Genomic DNA, 27,455 nt, shown 5'->3' with positions numbered 1-27,455 from the left:
AATAAAAAATTTGTTTCTTCTGGGAATGAATGTTAGTAATGTATGAGTGTTGGAAACAACAGAGTGTCCATTAATCCATAAACTATTATAGCTAGGAACCTATGGCATGCAGATAACCCCCTTATCTTACAGCTGTTGTGCTTACTGCCCTTAGGAGCACTTACTACCAAACAATTGCCATTAACATTTGCTATTAATATATCACTAAGCCTAATTAACGAAGGTGCATCTGTAAGATTGTTTTGTACTTTTTTTTTTTTTTTAATAAGTCAGTAGTTTTGGAGATGTCTTTAGGGTTGTTTAATTGAGGATCTTATTTCTTGAGGTCCAATATGAAGACACTGTATTTGTTCTTGTTATTTAAATACCAAGAAACATTTAAAGATGCAAATTTATGTGATAAGACTGCTTATGTAGCACTAAATTAAAAATTCTATAATCGTTGTGCAACTCAACCTTTAAAATACAGTCTTCCAAAGCATAGAAGGTGGTTTTGATTATTTTCATTGTATAGATGAGAAAATAAATTTTGAGTTTTAAAAGGAAAACTTATGTAGCCATTTGAATTAGGATCAAAAATAGCTTTTTAAACTCTATTTTTTTTTGTTCTTTCCATTGTATAATATTGTTTCCAGTGAATAAATCAATATATGAGTATAAGTGCATGCATTTGTGAAGACAGGACTACTGCAATTAGGGTAATTTTTTTTTTTTTTGCAATCTTAAATTTTTCCCAGGAGTTTTTTTTTTTTTAATTCAAAAGAATTTATCTTTGCTCCTTCTCTTGAGTAAGCTCTCTTACTTAAAATGTAGTGGGATCACTATTAGGATATTTTCTCAGAGAAATTTACTTTGTGCTAATAAAAAAGAAGTAATTTTAGTGTCAATAAGTAACATGTAACTTATTCGATCTTTACTTCATGTTACTTTTCATTTAGAAATAAAATCTTATCTTTCCATTGGAATTTCTTCATAAAAAGTTTATTTTTATATTAAAAATACCTTCTTATGATTTTATGAGATACAAACATAGGAACGGTGATGTTAAATATATCCTTTAGCTCTAAAGTTGTAGTGGGATCATGATTTCATAAGAAGAAAATTAGTTATGTAGGTAACATTATTGTATAATTTCCCTCAGGATCTCTACAACCGGAGGGGTTTTATTGTATCTTAAAACAAGTCACCTACATTCACAGTAGATATAAAGAAATGTTGAATAAAACAATATCATATAGCAGCTCACAGTATGAACAAAGACATCTGTTTATGTTACCATGAATAGTTATGAACTGAGATGCTCAAATGGTTTTGCCTGCAAAGCAATGCCTGCTAATTTATTTTTATAGCAGATAGAAGTCTCATTTTTCACACTTGGGTAGTTTGCTTTCAAATGTATGAATAACTTCAAATGCAATCACTTCTACACAGCATGCTGTATTGTAGAGTGTAAGATGGAATTGCTAATGGTTTCTTGTTGGGTAGTCATCTTCTTCATCAAAGGTTTTATCATATTTTATTTTTAAAATGTGGCATGTATGTTAGGATTTATTTCTGTAGAGCACAGTTTAATAAATCTGCAAGTAATGAATTTAATACAATATTTAATGCATAAAATTGAAAAAGAAAATGCAAATGTTCCTTCTAGAATAATGTGGGAGACCTGGGTTCAATCCTTGGATGGGGAAGATCCTCTGGAGAAGGAAATGGCAACCCAGTACTCTTGCCTGGAAAATCCCATGGATGGAGGTGACTGGTAGGCTACAGTCTATGGGGTTGCAAAGAGTCGGACACGACTGAGCAACGTCACTCACTCAAGATACTTCTAAAAATGACTATCCCAATAGTTGAATGTAATAAAACCCAGAAGCCAGGACAAGTATTAAATGTCCAAAAATGTAAATTTAAATTGCAAAATTCTAATTTCTTTCTTATTTCAGATAGCATAGATTGTTGTTTTTCTAACATTATAAACATAATACATTACCTAATACATTATAAACATAATACATTTGTATCAAATGTTACTTATTCACATGAAGAGTTCTATTCTGAGTATAAATGTTTGAAAAACAATCAGAGTTATTTTGTCCCAAAATTATAAATATCATTTGTTATTCCTGTAATTATGTTTACAATATGATTTTATTCTAATTTAAAATTATCCTATATAAAAATGGAAGTTGACTTATTAGAATTAAATGTAACACACACCACTTCCATAATAGAGACATAATAAATAAGTACAGAAATGAGATATTTGTGTGTAAAAATGCAAATATAGTATTCATTTTAAGGAAAAAATAAGTAATATGAAATTCAACAGGTCAAGTAAATATTTACCATTATTCCTATTATACAGAATTTATATATATTGTTTACTCTGACAGATACAGTCCTAAGTGCTATACATATTTTATAACATTAATGACACAGCAAGTCTTTGAGAACATGCCAGCTTACACATATAACAGGTTAGAAAACTGAGGCTTGCAAGTAAAGTAATACCTATATCTCTCTCTGTATCGACTACGTTTTAATCAGGGAAGCAGAGACATCATGAGATATGTAGTAATGATTTTATTATGAGAATCAGACTTTGATTAACTCAAGGATTGGTTAAAATATGTTTGAAGAGCTGGAGCCTCTGAATCTCATGACTGGCCTGAATTTCTGAAAGTCAGTTGGTAGTCAGGAAGAAAATCTGGGCATGAAAACCTGGAGTAGGAGGGGAAATCTAAAACCACTAGAATATACTGTGCAGCTTGCATCTTGTGTCTGGAGAGGAGAGCAGGGTGAGTTACGGCAACAGATAGGAACAGTGTGCTAGAATACAGCAGTGCTGGGCACTCTAAACTGACCTAAAGAGCAGGAGAGATAGACATGCTTGTGCTCAGTCATGTCCAATTCTTTTGTGGCCCCATGTACTAGCCTGCTAAGCTCCCTGTCCATGGGATTCTCCAGTCAAGAAAACTGGAGTGTGTTCCCATTTCCTTCTCCAAGGGACTTTCCTGACCCAGGGATCGAACCCAGGTCTCCTACATAGTCAGGCAGATACTTTAAACTAGTGCCACCAGGGAAGCTTGTAAATCTAATGCAAAATTATCTTGTGGTGAATTCTAAAATGAAAATTAGTGAAAAAGGAATATTGAGGAATGTAGTTTCAACATAGTTAAGACAAAAAAATAAGTCCCTTACTATTCATTTTCATTTGGGTCTAATTATTTATCATCATCTGTTTTCTTTTCAACTTCTTTGAACACAAAGTTGAAATCAATTTTTCCTTTTCAGATTCTATATAATTGAATTATATATAAATTTTAAAATAAAGCAGTTGTTTGGAATTATGAAAAATCTTTTCTAAATGGTGAATTTTAAAATTATCACTTAGCAATATAGGAAAACATTAAAACTAACTATTCCTTAATTATGTTTTCTTTTAATGTTTCAAAAGGATTTAAGAAAAATATTTGACAAAATGCTAAATGTTTCACAGGAAGAGAACACATGAACTAATTCTGACACATAAATTAATTAAAAAATAAAAGTCATTTTATTAGTTCATACTGATTCTATTTAAACAGTCAGTAAAAATAAGACCAGGAGCTGACTGTGGTTCATATCATGAACTCCTTATTATGAAAATCACATTTGAATTGAGAAAGTAGGGAAAAATCAATAGACCATTGAGGTATGACCTAAATCAAATCCCATACTATTATACAATGGAAGTGACAAGCAGTTTCAAGGGATTAGATCTGATAGGCAGAGTGCCTGAAGAACTATGGGCTGAGATTTGCAACTGAACAGAAGGCCACGTTCTAAACCATCCCCAAGAAAAAGAAATGCAAAAAGGCAAATTGGTTCTCTGAGGTGGCCTTACGAATATCTGAGAAAAGAAAAGAAGCAAAGGCAAAGGAAAAAAGGAAAGATATATCCATGTGAATGCAGAGTTCCAAAGAATAGCAAGGAGAGATAAGAAAGCCTTCCTAACTGATCAATGCAAAAAAATAGAGGAAAGCAATAGAATCATAAAGACTAGAGATTTCTTCAAGAAAATTAGAGAAACCAAGGAAACATTTCATAAAAAGATGAGCATAATAAAGGACAGAAATTGTATGGACCAAACAAAAGCAGAAAATATTAAGAAGAGGTGGCAAGAACACACAGAAGAACTATACAAAATGATCTTAATGAGCCAGATAACCACAATGTTGTAATCACTTGACTAAAGCCAGACATCTTTGAGTGTGAAGTCAAGTGGTCCTTTGAAAGCATCACTATAAACAAGCTAGTGGAGGTGATGGAATTCCAGATGAGCTATTCCAAATTCTAAAACAATGTCCTATTAAAGTGCTACACTCAAAATACCAGCAAAATTGGAAAACTCAGCAGTGGCCACAGGATTGGAAAAGGTCAGTTTTCTTTCCAATCCCAGAGAAAGGCTATGCCAAAAAAATTTGAAACTACCACACAATTGCACTCATCTCATACGCTAACAAAGCAATGCTCAAAATTCTCTAAGCGAAGCTTCAACAGTGTGTGAACCGAGCACTTCCAGATGTTCAAGCTGGATTTAGAAAAGCCAGAGGAACCAAAGAGCAAATTGCCAAAGTCCACTGAATCACAGAAAAAGCAAAAGAGTTCTAGAGAAAAACATCTGCTTCATTGACTATGCTAATGCCTTTGTGTGGATCACAACAAACTGTGGAAAATTCTTAAAAGGATGTGAATACTAGACTACCTTACCTGCCTCCTGAGAAATTTGTATGCAGGTCAAGAAGCAACAGTTAGAACTGGACAGGGAACAACAGGCTGGTTCCAAATTGGGAAAGGAGTAGGTCAAGGCTGTAAATTGTCATCCTGCTTATTTAACTTATATACATAGTACATCATGAGAAATTCTGGGCTGGATGAAGCACAAGCTGAAATCAAGATTGCTGGGAGAAATAACAATAACCTCAGATATGCAGATGACTCCACCCTTATGGTAGAAAGCAGAGAAACTAAAGTGTTGATGACAGTGAAAGAAGAGAGTGAAAAAGCTGGCTTAAAACTTAACATTCAAAATACTAAGATCTTGGCATCCATTCCCATCACTTCAGGACAAAAAACTGGGGAAACAATGGAAACAGTGACAGACTTTATTTTCTTGGACTCCAAAATCACTGCAGATAGTGACTGCAGCCATGAAATTAAAAGATGCTTACTCCTGGGAAGTAAAGCTATGACCAACCTAGACAGCATATTAAAAAACAAAGACATTAGTTTGCCAAGAAAGATCCATTTAGTCAAAACTATAGTTTTTCCAGTAGTCATGTACAGATGTGAGAGTTGGACCATAACGAAAGCTGATCAGTGAAGAATTGATGTTTTGAACTGTGGTGCTGGAAAAGACTCTTTGAGAGTCCCCTGGCCTGCAAGGAGACCAGACCATTCAATCCTAAAGGAAATGAGCCTTGAATATTCATTGGAAGGATTGATGCTGAAGGTGAAACTCCAATACTCTGGCCACTTGATGTGGAGAACTGACTCATTAAAAAAGACCTTGATGCTGGGAAAGATTGAAGGCAGGAGGAGAAGGGGACGACAGACGATGAGATGGTTGGATGGCATCAGTGACTCCATATATGAGACTGAACAAGGTCTGGGGACTGGTGCTGGATAAGGAAGCCTGGTGTGCTGCAGTCTATGGGGTGACAAAAAGTCAGACACAACTGCAAGACTGAACTGAATTCAATGATTAGATCTAATTGAGTCTTCTAATATAAATATATTTTGTTTTATTGGAGGGTATGTGTAAATGCTAAATTATATCATACATAAGATATTAACAATAAAAATGTCAATGCTTTTTTGAATAATTTTCCAAATTAAGAAATGAATTCATGTTTCCTACAATGTCTATAAAACAAACTTTCAGATTTCACCATACCAGTTATGTATTTTGTGTTAGTAAAATTTTGGATTGATTTAAAAATCCCATTAAAATTAATGTGATGATAACACAAAACTTAATAGTAGACAGCAACCCTCAAATGAGACAGACATTATTTACCTCTGAGGAAAATGTTCTCTAACTATAACACTGTGGTAGTTTGGTTTATAATCATAATCCTGGATAAATCAACAATAATACTTGCATCATTTAAGGATAGGTGCCATCCAAAAGACTGGGAAAACTTTGATGCAAATTTTACCTGTTACAATATACTTTCTAATGGTAAAATATCGTATATTCTTCCCACTCTCATCCTCAGAATGAGGCCTCTCAGAATGAGGCTTATTTTCAGAGTCAGTTAAATTTGTTCTACTTTCTTCTTCATAAAAATCTATTTACTTCTATTCATAGAACAGAACCCCTTGGATACAACTTAAAACATGTTAAGAGTTTAGAAGCAAAAGCAATACAGCTTTAAATGTGTATTTCCTTGGAGAAAATTACTTGCTTGGAACCAAAAGCATGAGTGTATTATAAGCAATGAGTCATGGTAAGCTTTGACTTTCCAGTAAGGAGACTCTATGAAAGGAAAACCACAAATGAATCTGCTTATCTACCACAGGCCAAGAACCCTAGAATGTATATTATCTGTTAATCTAGTAAAACTTGACCCAAGTAAAAATTGATGATATAATGAGCAAAACTTTATAATCATTAGAGCTTTAATGACAAGTATATATATAAGATCATTAATTTGCCATTTACAAAATGGAAAGGACTTTGGTTGAAATAATGAATGACATATTATGAGCTCTTTTTTGGAAAATCCCAACCTGTGAATGTATATGCGACCATGGATCAGCCAATGAAATTCCTGCAGAACTATTCAAACTCCTAAAGGATGATGCCATCAAAGTTTTGTATTCATCATGTCAGCAAATGTCAGCAAATCTGGAAGACCCAGCAGTGGCCACAGGACTGAAAAAGGTCAATCCTTATCCCAATTCCCAAGAAGGGTGGTACCAAAGAATGTGCTAACCATCTGACTATTGCACTCATCTCCCATGCCAGTAAGGCCAGGCTTCAGCATTATGCAAACCAAGAACTTCCAGATGGCCAAGCTGGGTTTAGACAAGAAAGAGGAACTAGAGATCAAATGCCAGCATTTGCTGTATTATAGAGAAAACAAGCGAATTTCAGAAAACATCTACCTAGTTACATCTACTATGTTAAAACCTTTGACTGTGTAGATTATGACAAACTGTGGAAAGTTATTAGAGAGATGGGAATACCAGACCATTTACCTGTCTCTTGAGAAACCTGTAAGTGGGTCAAGAAGCAACAGTTAGAACCCTATATGGAACAACTGATTGGTTCAAGATTCAGAAAGGAGTATGACAGGGCTGTCTGCTGTTACCCTGTTTATTTAACCTATATGCTGAGCACATCATAAGAAATGCAAGCTGGAATCAAGATAGGTGGGAGAAACATCAAGAACCTCACTTATGTGGCTGACACCACACTAATAGCAGAAAGCAAAGAGGAACTAATGAGCCTCTTGATAAGGGTGAAGGAGGAGAGTGAAAGACCCGGCTTAAGACTAAATATTAACAACAACAACAACAAAAACTAAGATCATGGCATCCGCCCCCATTATTACATGGACAATAGAAGGGGAAAAGGTGAAAGTAGTGACAGATTTCCTCTTCTTGGGCTCCAAAATCACTGTGGATGGTGACTGCAGCCATGAAATCAGAAGATGGTTGCTTCTTGGCAGGGAAGTGATGACAAACCTAGATAGTATGTAGAAAAGCAAAAATATATATTACTCTGCTGACAAATGTCTGTATAATCAAGGCTATGGTCTGCCCAGTGGTCATGTTCAGGTGTGAGAGCTGAACCATAAAGAAGGCAGAGCACTATAGAATTGACACTTTCAAACTGTGATGCTGGAGAAAACTCCTGAAAGTCCCTTGGACAGCAAGGAGATCAAAACAGTCAGTCTTAAGGGCGATCAACCCTGAATCTTTGCTGGAAAGATTGATACTGAAGCTTCAGCTTCAGTATTTTGCTCATCTGATATGAACAGACAACTCATTGGAAAAGCTCCTGATGCTGGGGAAGATTGACAGCAGAAGAAGAGGGCATCCGAGGATGAGGTCACTGGAAGGCATCACTGATGCAAAGGGCATGATCTTGGGCAAACTCCAGAAGATGGTTAGGGGCAGGGAGGCCTGGAGTGCTGCAGTCCAAAGGGTCACAAAAAGTCAGACACGACTGGATGACTGAACAACAACAACAGCATTGGCCAGTGATAAATTTGGAGGAACCAGTTTTACAAAATGTGGATAATTTTTTTAAACTAAGTATTTTCAGACATTAAAAAGCCAAAAATAGATTGTGGTTGCTGGGAGAACTAAACCAGACAAGATGAACATGTTGGTTGCTCTTCAGGCTCCGTGTCTGGGGGAAACTAGAGCACAGGGCAAGGAGGAGTATCCCAAGCAATAATCTTGCTGAGTGTCCAAATTAGCGATCAGATTTTAGGAGAGATCATGGCATGTCTGAACATTCCAGGCACAGTTTGAGATAAAAGAGACCATTAGAGAAGAAAGCTCTATAAATGGACATAGGGTCCTTTTGAATGTTTCAAAACTAAAACAAAGAGAAAGGGTAAAACACCACATATGTGGGTAAAAAATAAGCTGAAACATATGAGTGAAATGGTTTCCAGACTTTCACATAGCTGTAATGAAATTGAGTGTCAACGTGCTGGAGTAGAATTCAGTAACCCTCCATAAGAACCATGGCTTAGTATTAAGGCTAAATACTTGTCAGTGTGTAGGGAACCCCAGACATTCCCTGACAAAGCTTGAAAACAATAATTGAAATTCAAGTTAACACTTAATGTTAATTGACTACAAGAAAAAAAAAATCGCAATATTCCTTAGAAGACAAAAAAATCCAGACCCTCAGTAATCTCAAATTAAATGGGTCATCTAAACAACCATTACTAACCATGTTAGAAAGCAATAAAATGCAACTCAGAAAGGAGAAAGCATACCTGTCCATAGAAACAGATCCCCAAATGAGACAGTTGGTTAAATATAGACAAAACGTTTAAAACAATTTTTGGTTACGTTTGTTACTGCCTCTCTTCTTGACTCTGATCAGGACACATCAAATAAAGTTTGTAAGTGTCCAGAGGTAAAAATCTGAACATTTGCATTTGTTAGTGGGTCTGTGGTAACATTATTATGTGGTCATCTGGCTGAATGGGGAAGGCAAAAAGAGACTGATATATGAAGGCCCATATTGTTGTCATTTAGAGACTGTGACTCAGACCATGAACTCCTTTGGCAAAATTCAGACTTAAATTGAAGAACGTAGGGAAAACCATTAGACCATTCATGTATGACCTAAATCAAATCCCTATTATACAGTGAAAGTGACAAATACATTTAAGGGACTAAATCTGATAGACAGACTGCCTGGAGAACTATGGATAGAGGTTCATGACATTCTACAGAGGCAGTGATCAAAACAATCCCCAAGAAGAAGAAATGATAAATGCAAAATGGTTGTCTAAGGAGGCCTTAGGAATAGCTGAGAAAGAAGAGAAGCAAAAGGTAAAGGAGAAAAAGGAAAGATATATCCATCTGAATGCAGAATTGCAAGCTATAGCAGGGAGAGATAAGAAACCCTTCCTAAGTGATCAATGCAAAAAAAAAGAAAAAAAAGAGGAAAACAATAGAACTGGAAAGACTAGAGATCTCTTCAAGAAAATTAGAGAAACCAAGGGAACATTTCACACAAAGATGGGCTCAATAAAGGACAGAAATGGTATGGACCTAACAGAAGCAGAAGATATTAAGAAGAGGTGGCAAGAATACACAGAAGTATACAAAAAAATCTTAATAAGCCAAATAACCACAATGCAATAATCACTTGACTAAAACCAAAATCATCTTTGAGTGCAAAGTCAAGTGGTCCTTTGAAAGCATCACTATAAACAAAGCTAGTGGAGGTGATGGAATTCCAGCTGAGTTATTCCAAATTCTAAAACAATGTGCTATTAAAGTGCTGCACTCAATATGCGAGCAAAATTGGAAAAGTCAGCAGTGGCCACAGGACTGGAAAATGACTGTTTTCATTCCCATCCCAAAGAAAGACTCTGCCAGGAATGTTGTAACTACCACACAATTGCAATCATCTCATACACTAACAAAGGAATGCTCAAAATTCTCTAACTAAGGCTTCAACAGTGTGTAACCAAGAACTTCTATATGTTCAAGATAGATTTAGAAAAGCCAGAGGAACCAAAAATCCAATTGCCAATCCACTGGATCATAGAAAAATCAAGAGAATTCTAGGGGGAAAAAAAAATCTATTTCTGCTTCAATGACTATGCTCATGCCTTTGACTCTATGGATCACAACAAACTGGGAAATTCTTAAATGAATGTAAATACCAGACCACCTTACTTGTCTCCTGAGAAATCTGTATGCAAGTCAAGTAGCAACAGTTAGAACTGGACATGGAACAATGGTCTGGTTCTAAATTGGGAAAGGAGTATGTCAAAGCTGTATATTGTCACACTGCTTATTTAACACATGCAGAGTACATTGTGTGAAATGCTGGGCTGGATGAAGCACAATTTAGAATCAAGACTGCATGGAGAAATATCAGTAGCCTCAGATATGCAGATGATACCACCCTTAGGGGAGAAAGCGAAGAGGAACTAAAGAGCCTCTTGATGAAAGTGAAAGAGGAGAGTGAAAAAGCTGACTTAAAACTCAACATTCAAATTACTGATATCATGGCATCCATTCCCATCACTTCAGGACAAATGGATGGGAAACAATGGAGACAGTGACAGATTTTATTTTCTTGGGCTCCAAAATCACTACAGATGGTGACTGTAGCCACAAAGTTAAAAGACACTTGCTCCTTGGAAGAAAAGCTATGACCAACCTAGAGAGCATATTAAAAAGCAGACAAAGTTCTATTTAGGTGAAACTATAATTTTTCCAGGAGTTATGTACGGATGTTAGAGTTGAAACATAAAGAAAGCTGAGTGCCAAAGAATTGATGCTTTGAACTGTGGTGTTGGAGAAGACTCTTAAGAGTTCCTTGGACTGCAAGGAGATCCAAACAGTCGATCTTCAAGGAAATCAGTTTTGAATATTTGTTGGAAGGGCTGATGCTGAGGCTGAAGCTCTGATACTTTGGCACCTGATGTGAAGAATTGACTCATTGGAAAAGACCCTGATGCTGGGAAAGATTGAGGGCAGGAGAGGAAAGGGGCAACAGAGGATCAGATGGTTGGATGACAGCACCAACTTGATGGACATAAGTCTGAGCAAACTCTAGGAGTTGGTGATGGACAGGAAGCCTGACATGCTACAGTCTGTGGGGTCATAGAGTCAGTCAAGACTGAGCAACTGAACTGTCTCATTATGTGAAAATGTATTTTCTTTGTCCTAATATATAGTGTTCTGTATCAGTACACTTGTTCAATAGAAACTTCATACAGTTTACAAAATTTTCAGTCAAGGAATGGCACCAATACTGAAGTCAACATATTTTAGCTTGCTAAACTTGAGATATTATGTAGAATAAATGCATGTATGGATTACATGAACTAAATTTATTGATTAATATCAGTTTTTACTGACAGTTTCATTTAACTCTTTATTTGGTCCCTTTAATTGGAGGCATGTGTGTGTGCTAAGTTGCTTCAGTTCAGTTCAGTTCAGTCGCTCAGTTGTGTCCAACTCTTCACGACCCCATGGATTGCAGCACGCCAGGCCTCCCTGTCCATCACCAACTCCTGGAGTTCACTCAGACTCACGTCCATCGAGTCAGTGTTGCCATCCAGCCATCTCATCCTCTGTCGTCCCCTTCTCCTCCTGCCCCCAGTCTCTCCCAGCATCAGACTCTTTTCCAATCAGTCAACTCTTCCCATGAGGTGGCCAAAGTACTGGAGCTTCAGCTTGAGCATCATTCCTTCCAAAGAAATCCCAGGGCTGATCTCCTTCAGAATGGACTAGTTGGATCTCCTTGCAGTCCAAGGGACTCTAAAGAGTCTCCTGCAACACCACTGTTCAAAAGCATCAATTCTTCGGCGCTCAGCTTTCTTCACAGTCCAACTCCCACATCCATACATGACCACAGGAAAAACCATAGCCTTGACTAGACGGACCTTAGTCAGCAAGGTAATGTCTCTGCTTTTGAATATGCTATCTAGGTTGGTCATAACTTTCCTTCCAAGGAGTAAGCGTCTTTTAATTTCATGGCTGCAGTCACCATCTGCAGTGATTTTGGAGCCCAAAAATTAAAGTCTGACACTGTTTCCACTGTTTCCCCATCTATTTCCCATGAAGTGATGGGACCAGATGCCATGATCTTCGTTTTCTGAATGTTGAGCTTTAGGCCAACTTTTTCACTCTCCTCTTTCACTTTCATCAACAGGCTCTTTAGTTCCTCTTCACTTTCTGCCATAAGGGTGGTGTCATCTGCATATCTGAGGTTATTGATATTTCTCCTGGCAATCCTGATTCCAGCTTGTGTTTCTTCCAGTCCAGCGTTTCTCACAATATACTCTGCATATAAGTTAAATGAGCAGGGTGACAATAGAGAGCCTTGTCGTACTCCTTTTCCTATTTGAAACCAGTCTGTTGTTCCATGTCCAGTTCTAACTGTTGCTTCCTGATCTGCATACAGATTTCTCAAGAGGCAGGTCAGGTGGTCTGGTATTCCCATCTCTTTCAGAATTTTTCACAGTCCTGTCCAATTCTTGCCATCCCATGGACTGTAGCTCACTATGTTCCTCTGTCCATGGGATTCTCTAGGCAAGAATACTGGAGTAGGTTGCCATTTCCTCCTCCAGGGGATCTTATAACCCAGGGATTGAACCCTTGTCTTTTTTTTTTTTTTTCATGAGAATGAATATTTTTATTTTTATTTTTTTTATTTATTTTTTTTTGATTTCTTTTTTTTTTCGCTTTCATTTATTTATTTATTTATTTATTTTTTAACATTTTATTTTTTACACAGATGTGTATAACGGACTTTTGGACTCAGAGGGAGAGGGAGAGGGTGGGATGATTTGGGAGAATGCCATTCTAACATGTATACTATCATGTGAATTGAATCGCCAGTCTATGTCTGACGCAGGATGCAGCATGCTTGGGGCTGGTGCATGGGGATGACCCAGAAAGATGTTAGGGGGAGGGAGGTGGGAGGGGGGTTCATGTTTGGGAATGCATGTAAGAATTAAAGATTTTAAAATTAAAAAAAAAAAAAAATGAACCCTTGTCTTTTATGTCTCCTGCATTGGTAGGCAGATTCTTTAACACTGGCGCCACCCAGGATGCCTTGTAATGGGAAGCAGTATAACTCAAAGATATTTTCCAAACAGAATAAAAATACTGCTTATTTTACTCATATGTTCGTGCCTGCTTAGTTGGTCAGTCAGGTGCCACTCTTTGCAACATCATGGACTGTAGCCCGCATGCCACTCTGTTCATGGGATTCTCCAGGCAAGAATACTGGAGTGGGTTGCCATTTCCTTCTCCGTGGGTTCTTCCTGACCCAGTGGTCGAATCCAGGTCTCCCTCATTGCAGGCAGTTTCTGAGCCACCATACCACCAGAAAAAATGCTCAGTTAAATACCTTTAAATGCACTGTTGTACATTATATTTTGTCTGTTAATATAGCACATTAATATGTAAAACACCTATTGACACATATGAACATTATTTAAAATTCAGCTTTAAATTTTTTGACTTGAGCTCTTATAATTGAATAAGATTAAAGAACAAACATAATTATCTTGAAATTTAGCTTTTCTCATTAAAAGTGGTCTTCATTGACAGTACACTTCAAACTCAAGATTGAGTACTGTTGATGATACCTTTTACCTGTTTTGCTGTGTCCCCATCAGTTGCTGACTTTGCTCCTTCTGTTTTCTGTCTCATATTCCATCTTAATAATTCCTACATATGTTACTCATACTTAGTGAACATGTGAGCACTGGGAATACCAAATTTTCACATTCTTTCCTGTGGTAGAGATCATTAGCTATATACACACTTTTGACACAAAAGACAGTGGGCTTAGTGGCTTCTGAATTGAGTTCAAAATCTAACATGAGAGTTTTTATTTCTTTAGCATGTTCTTACTTGGAGGAAGATCACACCAAACTCACAGTCAGACTCTCCTAAGGGCTAAAAATATAGATCTTAATAATTTTAAGCTAAGTAATAAATGTTACCCTGGTTTCTTATATTTCCTTACATTTTACTAAGATATAACCACATTTTATTCACCACATATTTATTGAGCTCCTAATAGATTAGTCACATTTAAAAACTCCACAGTAAAAATCTGTGACTTTGGAAAAGACACAGAAACATATACATGCATATTTAGGTACAAATAAAATTAAAACAGCAAAATTTAAAAATTTGTAGTAATTCATGTAATAATTTCAAGTAGCAGCCTTAAAAAATCTGATTTTAATTGAGTTTTTCAGTTTGCCTTTAAGTTGATTATGATGTCAGTGTTCTTATTTTAATACTGTTACTTAAATAAAACTTTAGTTGAAAAGAAAAATTGTTTATTTCAGTGTTTTCCATTTAGACATGTGGAAAGATGTTAAGTATAAGCTTGTTATCTGACAAGAAGCAGGATATTTTTCTAACTACGTTTTTACTAATAAATATCTATTAAAACAATCTTTCATTTTGTCATTTAAATTCTGTTATAGTATTTAAGGTTCACTTTTCAGTGTTTATTAGTAAATACCATTTTTATTTTCCACCTTATAGAGTGTGATTTTTAAAATCTAAAACAGACCGAGCTTGAAATTGCATGTAAAATGGATTTCATAAATGGTTATCAGAGGAAAAGCATATCATGAAATAGTTTTATTTTTATTTTAATATTTAGTCAGTGAGTTTTCAAAATTTCAGTTGTTTTGCTAAAGAAGAACAAAATTAGTTCTAACTGATCACCCTGCTTATTTAACTTACATGCATAGTATATCATGAGAAACACTGGGCTGGAAGAAGCACAAGCTGGTATCAAGATTGCCGGGAGAAATATCAATAACCTCAGATATGCAGATGACACCACCCTTATGGCAGAAAGTGAAGAGGAACTAAAGAGCCTGTTGATGAAAGTGAAAGAGGAGAGTGAAAAAGTTGGCTTAAAGCTGAACATTCAGAAAACGAAGATCATGGCATCTGGTCCCATCACTTCATGGGAAATAGATGGGGAAACAGTGGAAACAGTGTCAGACTTTATCTTTTGGGGCTCCAAAATCACTGCAGATGGTGATTGCAGCCATGAAATTAAAAGATGCTTACTCCTTGAAAGGAAAGTTATGAAGAAACTAGATAGCATATTCAAAAGCAGAGACATTTCTTTGCCAACTAAGGTCCATCTAGTCAAGGCTATGGTTTTCCCAGTGGTCATGTATGGATGTGAGAGTTGGACTGTGAAGAAAGCTGAGCACCGAAGAATTGATGCTTTTGAACTGTGGTGTTGGACAAGACTCCTGAGAGTCCCTTGGACTGCAAGGAGATCCAACCAGTCCATTCTAAAGGAGGTCAGTCCGGGGTGTACTTTGGAAGGAATGATGCTAAAGCTGAATCTCCAGTACTTGGGCCACCTGATGCGAAGTGTTGACTCATTGGAAAAGACTCTGATGCTGGGAGGGATTGGGGGCAGGAGGAGAAGGGGACAACAGAGGATGAGATGGCTGGATGGCATCACGGACTTGATGGACTTGAGTCTGAGTGAACTCTGAGAGTTGGTGATGGACAGGGAGGACTGGTGTGCTGCGATTCATGGGGTCGCAAAGAGTCAAACAAGACTGAGTGACTGAACTGAACTGATTCATTTATTATCCACCACTATTTATTATTATGATAAGTTGATGATATAAATATTTAATAATTGACTTTCAACTAGATAACATGATTGCAATGAAGCCTCTAAAGCACTTACAGAAATCTATCAATGGCATAAACAGTTTTTGAAATTGACTTGCCTTAATATTGATTAATATTAAAAACCAGGAAGTTTGGCAAGTCTGAATATTCAATCATAATGGGGTTAGTGAAAATAGATAACTGAACTGGTACTAGAAGGTATGATTCTTTCTTTATTATTTGTCCACATTTCTTCATTATTTGTCCCCAGTTTTTGCTATTCTGAGCTTTTTGCTTTCTTTATTTCTAAGACTAGAGTTGCTAGATTTTTTTTCCCCTCAAGGGACTGGATTACAATTCAGCAGAATACTGTGGAACATAAATCGTTTTCACTATTTGTTACTAGTTAAACTAATTGTTACTAGTTAATGTAAAACTAGTTAAGTTTAGTTTCCGTTTGTTAAAAAAAAAAATTCAGGACTACCATATTTGAGACTCAGTAAATACTAAGTGTCAGAGGATAAGGTTTAGAAAAATTTAACCTTCTATAAGCTTTAGTAAGAAGATAAAATTAGCCATCTAAAGGAATATTTCTCTCAAGTGAATTTTAAGTTTATAACTTTAATGCATTGCAGATATTTCACAAACTTTGACATTTCTTTCTATATATAGCTTATAGTTTTTCTTTGGTTGTTTTTAGTTATGCCTTTTAAACCCAAATTTTATGTCTTGTGTATGGAGTTTTGGAAAATAGAAAGAAAAATTTTGTCTCCTCTTGAATGTTTGAAAATTTCTATAACAAAAGCTAAACAAAGAGATACTGTTCTTATTTGAATAATAGCAGCTAATACTTTCTGAATAATTTATACATTCCTGGCTTTAGGCTAAATCCTTTACTTGCATTATCATATATTCCTTATAGTAAAGTCTTGAGATTTTTTTTTCCTTGTCATTCCCTTGTACAAAAGAGGAAAGTGTCAACTAAAAATAAAATAATGCACAATATGAGAGTTGTGAGTGAAGTTTTATTTTGGGCCAAGTAAGGAATATAGCCCAATACACAGCCTCTCAGATAGCTCTGAGGAGCAGCTCCAAAGAGGTAGAGGGGTGGTCAGTAAATATATAATTTTAGGGAAGAGAGGATACATGCAGTCCACACTTCTGTCGGAATGTTACTGTTAGTCACAAGGAGAAGATGTCTCCGTTAATGGTTTTAGGGAATTTTTAGATGTGAGAAGATGCACAAAATCAGTTACTTAATAAATAAATATTCCTAACTATTGTGTTTTATTATGCATTGTGCATTTTAACATAGAGTGTCTTTCTTTGGTTGTTCATTTCAGTTCAGTTCAGTTCAGTCTCTCAGTCATGTCCGACTATTTGCGAACCCCATGAGTCACAGAACACCAGGCCTCCCTGTCCATCACAAAATCCAGGTGTTTACCCAAAGTCATGTCCATTGAGTCAGTGATGCCATTCAGCCATCTCATCCTCTGTTGTTCCCTTCTCCTCCTGCTAAAAATCCCTCCCAGCATCAGGGTCTTTTCTGATGAGTCAACTCTTCCCATGAAGTGGCCAAAGTATCTGATGCCATGATCTTAGGTTTTTTGAATGCTAAGCTTTAAGCCAACTTTTTCATTCTCCTCTTTCACATTCATCAAGAGGCTTTTTAGCTCCTCTTCACTTTCTGCCATCAGAGTGGTGTCATCTGCATATCTGAGGTTATTGATATTTCTCCTGGCAATCTTGATTAATGCTTATGCTTCTTCCAACCCAGGATTTCTCATGATGTACTCTGCATATAAGTTAAATAAGCAGGGTGACGATATACAGCCTTGATGAACTCCTTTTCCTATTTGGAACCAGTCTGTTGTTCCATGTCCAGTTCTAACTGTTGCTTCCTGACCTGCATATAGGTTTCTAAAGAGGCAGGTAGGGGGTCTGGTATGCCCATCTGTTTCAGAATTTTCCACAGTTTATTGTGATCCACACAGTCAAAGGCTTTGGCATAGTCAATAAAACAGAAATAGATGTGTGGTTTTTTTTTTTTTTAACTCTCTTGCTTTTTCGATGATCCAGCAGATGTTGGCAATTTGATCTCTAGTTCCTCTGCCTTTTCTAAAACCAGCTTGAACATCTGGAAGTTGATGTGCATATATTGCTGAAGCCTGGCTTGGAGAATTTTGAGCATTACTTTACTAGCGTGTGAGATGAGTGCAATTGTGCTGTAGTGTGAGCATTCTTTGGCATTGCCTTTCTTTGGGATTAGAATGAAAACTGACCTTTTCCAGTCCTGTGGCCACTGCTGAGTTTTCCAAATTTGCTGACATATTGAGTGCAGCATTTTCACAGCATCATCTTTCAGGATTTGAAATAGCTCAACTGGAATTCCATCACCTCCGCTAGCTTTGTTCATAGTGATACTTTCTAAGGCCCACTTAACTTCACATTCCAAGATGTCTGTCTCTAGATGAGTGATCACACCATCATGATTATCATGGTCATGAAGATCTTTTTAGTACAGTTCTTCTGTGTATTCTTGTCACCTCTTCTTAATATCTTCTGCTTCTGTTAGGTCCATACCATTTATGTCCTTTATTGAGCCCATCTTTGCATGAAATGTTCCCTTGGTGTCTCTAATTTTCTTGAAGAGATCTCTCATCTTTCCCATTCTGTTGTTTTCCTCTTTTTATTTGTATTGATCACTAAGGAAGGCTTTCTTATCTCTTCTTGCTATTCTTTGGAACTCTGCATTCTCATGCTTATATCTTTCCTTTTCTCCTTTGCTTTTCACTTCTCTTCTTTTCACAGCTATTTGTAAGGCCTCCCCAGACAGCCATTTTGCTTTTTTGCATTTCTTTTCTTGGAGATGTTCTTGATCTCTGTCTCCTGTACAATTTCATCAACCTCTGTCCATAGATCATCTGGCACTCTGTCTATCAGATCTATTCCCATAAATCTATTTCTCACTTCCAGTGTATAATCATAAGAGATTTGATATAGGTCATAACTGAATGGTCTAGTGGTTTTCCCTACTTTCTTCGATTTAAGACTGAATTTTGCAATAAGGAGTTCATGATCTGACCCACAGTCAGCTCCCAGTCTTGTTTTTGCTGACTGTATAGAGCTTCTCCATCTTTGGCTACAAAGAATATAATAAATCTGATTTCAGTGTTGACCATCTGGTGGTGCCCATGTGTAGACTCTTCTCTTGTGTTGTTGGAAGAGGGTGTTTGCTATGACCAGTGCATTTTCTTGGCAAAACTCTATTAGTCTTTGCCCTGCTTCATTCCACATTCCAAGGCCAAATTTGCCGTTGCTCCAGGTGTTTCTTGACTTCCTGCTTTTGCATTCCAGTCCCCTATAATGAAAAAGACATCTTTTTTTGGTGTTAGTTCTAAAAGGTCTTGTAGGTCTTCATAAAACCATTCAACTTCAGCTTTTTCAGCATTACTTGTTGGGGCATAGTCTTGGCTTACCATGATATTGAATGGTTTGCTTTGGAAATGATCAGAGATCATTCTGTCATTTTTGAGATTGCATCCAAATACTACATTTTGGACTCTTTTGTTGACCATGATGGCTACTCCATTTCTTCTGAGGGATTCCTCCCTACAGTAGTAGATATAATGGTCATCTGAGTTAAATTCACCCATTCCAGTCCATTTAAGTTCACTGGTTTCTAAAATGTCAATGTTCACTCTTGCCATCTCCTGTTTGACCACTTCTAATTTGCCTTGATTCATGGACCTAACATTCCAGGTTCTTATGCAATATTGCTCTCTACAGCATCAGACCTTGTTTCTATCACCAGTCATATCCACAGCTGGGTACTGTTTTTGCTTTGGCTCCATCCCTTCATTCTTTCTGGAGTTATTTCTCTACTGATCTCCAGTAGCATATTGGGCACTTATGGACCTGGTGAATTCCTCTTTCAGTATCCTATCATTTTGCCTTTTCATACTGTTCATGAGGTTCTCAAGGTAAGAATACTGAGGTGGTTTGCCATTCCATTCTCCAGTGGACCACATTCTGTCAGTCCTCTCCACCATGACCCTCCCCTCTTGGGTGGTCGCACACAGCATGGCTTAGGTTCATTGCCTTAAACGAGGCTGTGGTCCTTGTGATCAGATTGGCTAGTTTTCTGTGATTATGGTTTCAGTGTGTCTGCCCTGTGATGCCCTCTCACAACACCTATTATCTTATTTGGGTTTCTCTTACCTTGGACGTAGGGTATATCTTCATGGCTGCTCCAGCAAAGCGCAGCCGCTGCTCTTTACCTTGGACGAGGTTGCCCCTCCTGACCTTGAACATAGAGTAGGTCCTCTTGGCCCTCCTGCACCAGCACAGCCGCTGCTCCTTGGAGGTGGGTTGCACCTCTCGGCCACTGCCCCAGCCTCAGCCTTGGGTAGCTCGTCTTGACCGCCGCGCCTGACCTCGGGCATGAGACAGCTCCTCTCAGTCGCTCCTGTGCTGTTGCAGCCTGGGGCTCTCGGTTGCCACCCCTGACCTTGGGTGTGGGGTAGCTCCTCTTGGCCGTGCTTTCTGTGCAGTCCGTCGCAGCTGCCGCGCTTCTGCACTATCTCTGATTGTTAGATAAACTTAAAGTAATTAGCCTCCAATTAAAATAAAGAAATTTAAATTAAAAAAAAAAAACCTGTTTCTTGTTATTTAACTTACCTGGTATATCCTGCCTTTTTTATTCAGCTCATTAAATATATTCTCCAATTTTATACGTTTCTTCTTTTTTAAATATCAGTTATTAATTTAAATACCTTAGGAATGACTTGCTATATCTTGAAATTTAGTGAAGCAAAATTTCTTGGTGATTTATTATACTTATCTATTCATTTTCAGGAGTTAAGCTTTTGTTTCATTTTTCTTTTTTTTTCTTTTTTCAATTCCTGACTGTAATTCCTATGTGATGCTTACAAAAGCCATTTGTGAAGACAAAGAATGAAATTTTAGGTAAAAGAAGTCCCTTGATATTATACATTTTTGTAATATTTTCAACACAAAAGCATGAGAATATAATCTTGCTTCTAAAATTATAGCATGGGTCGAAGTTTTTGTACTGTTATTCATTGTTTTTGCAAAGTTAACTCATGTATTTCATACAATACCTAGTATCAGTCCCTGAAATTATGGTGTCATATATCTATAGCAGAATTGTAAACTTCCAACCAATTAGGAGAGGAGTCATATCAAAATACACTACTTGACTACACCCAGTAAAATCATTGGAACTCCTAGGTGGCTCAGTCGTAAAGAATCTGCCTGCCAATGCAGGAGCCACAGGAGACATGGGTTTAATCCCTTGGTTAGGAAGATCCCCTGGAGGGGGAAATGGCAACTCATTTTAGTGTTCTTGCCTGGAGAATCCCATAGACAGAGGAGACTGGAAAACTAGTCTGTAGGGTTTCAAAGAGAACACAGGCAATAAAATCATAAAAATAATCTATGATTATTTTAATAACAATAGCTTTGATCAATTCTGAGTAAATTAAGTAAATTATACTCACTGAATTCTTATTTAAATGTAGTCAACATAAATAGGTTCCAACTTATCAATGAGCAAAAGAATATGCATTTATATAATTAGAATACATCCATAAAAACTGATTTACAAATGTTCTTATTGATATGCAAATTCAACAACCAAGTGATAATTCACACTAGAGCTAATAAAGAGCACCTAGTTTTTTTGCTACCAATAGGAGCAAAAATCCATGTACTAAAATTATACCTTTATTTTAAAAAAGTTTTATAGTTTGTCAAGGTCATATACTCACACTACAAATGCCTTATTAGGATCTTAATGAGATTCATAAAACATTACAATTTGTTTTATTTTTCATCATTTATAAATCTTATGTAATTTTTCATGTTCAAATTGTTTGAAGGCCTATTTATTTTTAATATTTTTATGCATCTTATAATTCTAGAAATGTGACAAGTAGTAAAATTTAATAGTCAAACAAGGCCTGGACACTATATAAAATTGGACACCACATAAAACTTATGGACACTACTATATAAAATTGATTTTCTTTTTCATTCTTGTAAACTAGTTTGTTAAATTATATTGTATTTTAGACCAGAGAGAATATCAGAATAGTTAAAGGTATGTGAAAATATTTGTTCTAAGCTATGTATGGAGTGAAGAAATATATGTAAAGATAACTAGAGATAGAGAGGGGGGAAAGAGGAATTAGATTAAATCTACAAGAGTAAGTGATTTAGTAATTCAAACATCAAAATGTATACCCAAAATATTTCTGTACATAGACATTAAAGAAAGCTCAATAACATTCATATTAGAATTTAATAACTGGAGTAGAGTTTCTACCCGAATGTGAGTTATCACATAAGAGTTAGTTAAAAAGTTCTCATGGTTACAGTACCCAAAAATGATGATGAAACTAAGTTCAAGCCAAGATTAGTAATCAGCAGAACCAAATGCTGAAATAAACATGAAGAATGAGACCAGGAAAATAATCTATTTCCAAATGCTGGAGATCAGGACTTTCAAAAATAAGAGTATTTAAATTGCTTTATATGGTTTGTAGTTATACAGCAGAAAACAGAGGTTTTCTCTTTTGCTTGGTTTTCATGGATTCCTGAAAATCCATTGCCCCAGAGGAACTCTAAGTCTTCTTTCTACTGTAGCATCTGAGCAGTGAGAGTGCCTGGGTTGCCATATTTCATGGTGCAACTTATAGTTTATGTCATCTATCCTAGATATTGCATTATCATATATGTTTGATACTACTTTAGAAAACCAGGAAAGAAGGACCCATGGAATCAAATGAAATTTTACAGTAAGTGGTTCTTATTTATTGAGAATAATCTTTATGTATATTAAAGTGATCATAGAACCAGAATTACTGCACTCTGACTCATAAAACCTTCTGCATTAATTCAGACTTTTTTCCCTAGATGAACTGTTTTTCACTTCTGTGACAATCTTACATAACATTTGTAAAATTTTAAAGTCATTCTAAGGGTAAGATTATAAGCATTTTAAGATTATTCAACATTGTAGGAACCAATATTCAATGGTATGAAAGAAAAATTATTATAATTTTCAGATGAAATGAAAAGATTGACAAAAATGGGTAAATTAGGAAAAGTACAACAAAGAATCTTTAGATCCCATTGATTATAATGTGGTATTTTAAGAAGCATATTCATAATGATTTTCAGATATTGTACATATAAATATTGTGTTCTTAGATCACTTAGTCGTGTCCAACTATTTGTGACTCCATGGACGGTAGTCTGCCAGGCTTCCCTGTTCATGGGATTTCTCCAGGTAAGAATATTGGAGTGGGTTGATGATTCCCTTCTCCAGGGCATCTTCTCCACCTAGGGATAGAAGCTGGGTTTCCTGCATTGCAGGCAGATTCTTTACCATCTGAGCCACCATGGAAGCCTATAAAATATTACCACATAATATGGAAATGTAATACTATCACAAAGAGAGAGGATCTATTTTATACTAGAAAGGGATTCAGTAATAAATGGTAGTCATCATCTAATTTGTTCCAAACTACTTTTTGAAAACAAATAGAAAGGAAAAAAAAAAAACAAAAACTATGTTTGTCTTATCCACAAATGACAGTATCAGTAAAACTGAGAGTCAAAGGTTTTATAAATCATACTTCTCTTGCCAATACCAATTAATTTTCTTATTCATATACATTAATTAACATAGGTATTCTAATTTCCATTATTTAAAAGGCAAGTAAAGCTCTCTTTCAGCAATATGATACTACATTTAAAATTTTAATTATAAAGCTAATTAAAGGCTTGCATTCAGTATTTAGAAAAAAGTAATTTATTTTAAATTATTCATTAAATAGTAATTGGGAATAAAGTATTTTTTAAATGAATGCAAAAAACCAATAAACATTATATCAGTATCAGTTCATAGTTAACAAATTTAGCTTTTGAATGAAAATTTCCCCACATAAAATGCCCCATCAAGTCTGTATTGTCACATACATAGGTGTATTTAATTTTAATACAGTATTTTAGGATGTTAGAAAATACAACTGTATTAATAAAATTAAGATATTATTAATAAAAGTTCAACCTTTGTAAGAAAATTTATTGTATATCTAAATAAATATTTCTTCAAAAATAGTTCTAAGCATGTTAAAGAGGAACACTATTAACAAATATTAATCATAAAAATGAATAATTATTGGATACTTACTGTATCCTAAGTATAGAATAACTGTTTAAAGAATTATCTGTTTTTGATTATATGTCATGTTTCCTTTTTCCAGAACTAATTACAAACCGTTCTATCTTTTATACTATGCATTTCTACAGTGTGACTTTTACAGTGCTTTTAAAATGGATAAAACTATAATTAATTGATTTTATATTTTTCAAGTTTATACAGCACTGAGAAAATACCGATTGTAACTCTTTTATCTTCCTTTTCTGAAATTCAGGAAATGTTTATAGGGATGTTTATAAAGATTAGTCTTTTATCTGAAATTCATGAATCTAATTTTTAGCCACAGTTAGTAGGTCTGTTAACTAAAAAATTAATACAAAAATAAATAAATAAATACAAATCATTATATCTGAATGTCTTAATGCTATTTCAACCAAGTCAACATAGGATAAATATATGTCTTTAAGAGTATATTTCAGCATTTCTCCATTTCTTAGTCTATTACAAAAATCTATTAAAGTAATTGTTTATAAAATGTGCAATTTCTAACCTCTTAGATAAAAGGTAACAAATCAATTATATTAATATTTTACTTGAAATAAATTGTATTCTGAAATTCCTGACACTGAAATTGTATTCTGAAATTCCTGCCATCACTAGACACACTGGAGATCAAATTGCCCATTCACAGTCATCCTGAAAGAACAGACGTTGGTCCAGGACAAAAGTGTCAGAGTGAGAACTAAGATTTCTTGAGTCACAGGTTTGCATTCCTTTTACATCAACACTTGGCCACCATACTGAAAATGTTCAAACAAAACGAAACCTGAGGTGTTTTACTTCCAAATGAATATTTCATCATATATTTTCTCCCTATTGTAGAGATTGGTAACAGTGTGTATTTTTGCTGCACTACATATTTTGTACTGTAACACTCCAAACAAGTTTAAATTATTTAATACATCACAATTCTAATTTTATTCTTAATGTTTTTTTAAACATTATCCTTAAGATATGATAAACCTTATATTTACAATTATGAACAAACAAACAAACAAAAACAGATGGTTTGAGATGATTAAATTTTCAAATTGCTAATTATAAAGAGCCAAGTGGCCATAATTTTCATGGTAGTCATTGCAATAACCATTTCCAATTTTCAGCTATTAAAAAAAAACTATTAAAGAAAGTATAAAATGATATTTATGATATTTGAGAGAACTAGTATTTCTCCATGTAGACACTTTGCTAAGTAAGTGTCATGGCTCAATTATTCAGCTGAATTCCATCCAGAGGAATTCTGTCCATCTGTTCAAATCCATGTTAAACAGGGTCATTTAAGAAAATAAATTTATAATAACATATGGTAACTAAATTCAGTATGGATTTTCTACTACACTGATTAACTTAGAGAAATTCTCTTATGAAAATATGAATGTTCACACGTCAAAATTTTTGTTCTACCATAGAAGAAGTGAAGGAAAATCACGCTTTCCAGTTGGTGTCAGTTGTGTACACTACTCTTAGTGCTATTGGATGATCTCAGATTGGACCACATGTTGTATGTTTCACTTGGGGAATATAAAAGATGCTGCTTACTAATTTTTAAAGTGATTTGAAGTTTACTCTTTAAAGTGGAATTTGTATTTATGTTAAACAGATTCAAACTTAGCTAGATAGAATAGTAACAGAAAAATAAAAGACTGACCAAGCAGTTCATATAAGGGGGAAAAAAAAAAAAAAGATGAATGTATCCTTCTAAGATTTGATTTGACTGATTAGCTCAATAATTTAATGATAAAAATAGAAAAAAAATAGAGCTATATCTTTTCTTTGCCATAACTGTTGTCTGGTTTGGTGTCATACACAGAAATCTAATGTTTCAGGACAAATTCCAAGTGTTCTGTCCACATTACTTTTCGTGCATGCAAATTACTTTTAGATAAGATTTACCCTAAATTCTGATGTATCTCTAAACTACCTCCCTTCACTGAAACTTTCTCTACTTTTGAAACCAGAAAGCCAAAAAAAAAAAAAAAAACTTAGAGATCTACATGAGATCTGAGAAATGAAGTGACTCAATAGTTAATGCAAAAAAATTAAAGCATGATGCATGCTGTGAAAATAGACAATAAATAAAACACAGTGCATGGTTGTTTCAGCATGAGAAATATGAAAAAAATTCAGGATTTATCAAATTTGTATTTATTTTCATTATCTTTTTTAATTTTGTCTGTCTTTTTCACTGAGAATCTAAGACAATGAAAACAAGAGAATTATGTGCAGCTTTCATCATTGTGCATTCAGTTCCAGGCAAAAATATAGTGACATTTGATTTGTGGATTCTTCTGACCCCCACTCCTGCCCCTCACATTTCCATTTTTGAACGAAAAATAATTATTAATACAGTGTTGCTCAGTACAATTTTAGTATTTCACTTTGCAAAATGTTTCCTTCTGTTTGGTCTGTTTAATGTTAAAATCACTGAATAATTATTTATTAAAGCAGTAAAGTAATTTAGGTAATCTTTTCATAAATTCTGAGAGAAAGAGGGAGAGAAAGGAGAGAGAGAGAAGAGTATATTTAGTATCTTGGAACCAAATTGATCCCAAATAATTCCCTGACGGCTCAGACGGTAAAGTTCCCGCCTGCAATGTGGGCGATCTGTGTTCAATCCCTGGTCAGGAAGATCCTCTGGAGAAGGAAATGGCAATCTGCTCCACTATTCTTGCCTGGAAAATTCCATGGATGGAGGATCCTGGTAGGTTACAGTCCATGGGATTGGAAAGAGTCTGACATGTCTGAAAACTTAACTTCACTAATATCCAATAATGTTCCTGTCACTTGGAAGGAAGCTAATACTGAAGTAAAAATCTCCACACTATAATAGTAAAGTTTATTTCCCAAACCACAAAAACCTCAAAATTCATATTAGATCACTGTTAATTCAGTATTCAATATTTAATTAAAGATGAAAATTCTTTCATCTTTTTTCTTTGGTCCTAGTCCCATTTTCTATCTTACATTTGTCTTCAGCCATATATATATATATGTTTGTTTTTTTTTTTTGCCAATTTTAATTGGCGTCTTTTTTAGTGTGCTATCCCAACTCACTTCCTGTCTGTGAGAAATGTTTTCTATGTCCTTATTTGAAAATAAATGATTCAACATGAATTTAAGTATCTCTAATTGTATAGTGCAGGTTTCACTTTTCTTTTTGTCAAAAGTATCCCCCAAAGTTCAATATATATTATGTATATATGTAATATTAATATATAGTATAGCTGTACAGTAGAATCTATGTTTGTGTTAATAAAACTTTCCCTAGCTTAAGGTTAGTTAGTAGAGAGATTATTTCACTTCATGGCATTTTTAATTATAT

General features: G+C 35.3%; 1 long non-coding RNA gene across 2 annotated transcripts in view; it reads left to right on the top strand.

Moving 5' to 3' along the window:
• Window positions 1-27,455, top strand: part of LOC138442291 (uncharacterized) — a 227,947-nt gene that overhangs the window by 149,540 nt on the left and 50,952 nt on the right. The window lies entirely within an intron of this gene.

This window comes from Ovis canadensis, chromosome 6 (genome assembly GCF_042477335.2).
Source record: "Ovis canadensis isolate MfBH-ARS-UI-01 breed Bighorn chromosome 6, ARS-UI_OviCan_v2, whole genome shotgun sequence".
NCBI lineage: Eukaryota > Metazoa > Chordata > Mammalia > Artiodactyla > Bovidae > Ovis > Ovis canadensis.
Note: the sequence above shows the minus strand (reverse complement) of the source record. Positions and strands in the feature narration are given on the sequence as shown.